This window comes from Frankliniella occidentalis, unplaced genomic scaffold, assembly GCF_000697945.3.
Source record: "Frankliniella occidentalis isolate FOCC.00 unplaced genomic scaffold, Focc_3.1 Scaffold185, whole genome shotgun sequence".
NCBI classification, from domain to species: Eukaryota; Metazoa; Arthropoda; class Insecta; order Thysanoptera; family Thripidae; genus Frankliniella; species Frankliniella occidentalis.
This window is the reverse complement of record NW_026267311.1, coordinates 544,418-546,891: the sequence shown is the minus strand read 5'-3', so window position 1 is coordinate 546,891 and position 2,474 is coordinate 544,418. Positions and strand designations below refer to the sequence as shown.

The 2,474-nt window shown below is 52.0% G+C and overlaps 1 protein-coding gene across 1 annotated transcript in view; it reads right to left on the bottom strand.

Annotated features, from left to right (window-relative positions):
- The window catches only part of LOC113203539 (gastrula zinc finger protein XlCGF57.1-like), a 14,197-nt gene extending 12,520 nt beyond the window's left edge, over positions 1-1,677 (bottom strand). The window contains exon 1 of the mRNA XM_026418290.2: positions 1,484-1,677. The gene's annotated coding sequence lies outside the window, so the exon portion shown is untranslated. The remainder of the gene's footprint in view (positions 1-1,483) is intronic.
- Positions 1,678-2,474: the final 797 nt, after the last annotated feature.

The window sequence follows — 2,474 nt, the reverse complement described above, 5'->3', positions numbered from 1 at the left end:
GAGAAAGGAGTGGTCCGCAGACCGCGCCCGCCCGCCTGACCCCACCGCGTTTGGTCACTCGCCGCACTTTGGTTAATTCCACCCCGGTGGGGTCAGGGGTCGCCGCCGGTGAGCATGTGAAGCAAGTAAGTGCGGTAGCGGGTAGCCGCGCCGCCGCCGAGCACTATGCAGGGAGGGGTGTAGTATTTCTCATACTGCTGCACTTCATCATCGCATGAACGAGGTTATGGGTCGCTCCTCGCGAGAGTTGTAACAACTCTTACGGACGGGGAGTACAGTACACGTTGTTGTTGCAGTATAGTAAGGCACGCCGTTGCGTGACTCGTCCTTCCCAAAGCAAAGAGCGTGCAGAGCGCAGAGCAGAGCGGGCCCGGGCCGCATCCTGTCCTGCCCCCGGGGCCCCAGAGGGTACCAGAGGGGGCTCCGGCCAATCAGACACACCTCTGGGCCCTTGGGGGCGGGCGGGGCCCCGGCCGGCACCAGGTAACTCACCCGACGGCAGATTAGGCACCGACTACCCGATGCTTTTGCACGTTCATATCGCAATTTGCATCATTTTGGCGCACCCGAAGGCCCCTCGCACCTGCTGCACCGCTTGTCCCTCTGGAGTAGGGTTTGAATAAAAGAGGGGGGGAGGGAGGGAATGCCCAATGTGAAGGCAACAGTCTTCTTTTTATTTCTGTGGTTTACAAAGACTCTGTGAGCAACAGTTCCTCAGATTTGGGTTGGGGTGTATTGTCCCCCATGCATTCAGCCTTGCTAGTAAAGTATCGCCAGTACCATCACTATCAGAAGTTTAGTGTCGGCTTGTGCACCAAGTGATCGCTTTAGAGCAAAGACACTCCAGGGATTTCTCGCTTTCAGCTTTGCAGAGGGCACAAGGTCAAACAGTAGATACAGAAGGAAAGAGAAAGATGCAGCAGACAAGGTCATATGTAAATAGACATTGGAATGAATGGGCAGGGGTGACGGAACGAAAAGGAAGTAGCCAGCAAACGGTCCATGCACGCATTGGCCTGCCCTAGGGCCCAGAAGTTTGTGACAATTGCAAACACCTTATCCCATTAGTGATAATCAGATGATGGATATGCAGTGAAACATTAAACTTAGATAGCATTCAATCTAACTTTTAGGTCCACGATTGAGTATGATGGTTTTCTGAACTCACCCGAGAAGTCCTATTGAATTCATCAACGAAGATAAGACAAAAAATGTACCAATAACTAGTTAGTGACCTTGACTTGCTGTTAGAAATGAGACCATTGCATTGTCCTACTATGTTTCGGATATGAAAAGTTCTCAATACCACACTAAAAGAGGTTAAAGGGTTAAAGGGTCTTCGTTGGTTTGTTTTGTTTCACACTGACAAAACCTTGTTCAGAAATGATCCCAACCGTTCATTTTCCTCTCCACTTGTATTCATACCATTCATTATTGTACCTATCACCGACACCACCACACCTAACCTCATTGGCGTACTCACCAAGTTCCGTTCAGCAGCGTTGGCGTTAGGTTTTCTTTCTTCTCAATCACAATTTCACAACTTCAATTACACGCGAAACATGTTGACAATTTAGACGAGCAATTAAAGAACAAAGAACAAACCACAAACCATGAACGCGATAGAGGACACCGACGCGTGCGATATTTGGACTAGGAACTCACCGTTTCGGCGACCAACACCGACTGCTGCCGATAGATGGCAGGTGCGGGCAGCGCGAAAAAAAGGGGTATTTTCAAACGACAGGCGCGCCGCGCTCTCTACCCCTTCGGGCGCAGGCTGGAACAATTACAACTTCCAGAAAGAAATTCTCGCGACGTCTCTCCTTTTTGTCGATGTCGCACCGCCGCCGCCGGCATTCTCTCTCTAGCCATCGGCAGCGGGGGGGCATTAGACACGTGTCCGATAGCAAGAGTCGCGAAGAACACGGCATTCTCAGACTCGCACGGCGGAATCCGCGCTCAGGCTGCGGGCTCGGCTCGGCGGCACGGCTTCCAGCAGCAGCCTCTCCTAATCGGCTCCACCACCGCCGTTAATTGAATCATAACACTGAGGCGCAGCAATGCCAAGGGTCGGGGAATGTGGCACCGCGGGTCGGCTAAAAGGTCGGAGGTATGTATCGGCGGGGCAAAGAGGCCGCTTATTGCACAAAGGCCGTTTTAGGGGATTGTTGGGGTACATTTTGCACGATACCTCACTCGAAACCCCGAGCTTCTGTGAACCGGATAATACAAAGTAGTTGCGGAGGCTATGATAAATGTAAACCTTCTACATGATATGTCTGGAACTCGATTAGGGGGCCGTGAAAGAGACGAAAATATTGCGTCGCTCCTGCTCGAATGATAGAGAGACGACCGTTCGAAAAAGGGGAGGGAAGAAAAAGGAAAAGGGTTGAGCGGAGCCATCTACTTCCTGATCCAATTCATCAGCGGGGGAACAAGGTGCCGGCCATGTCAGCGCCGCCGTCCCCCCC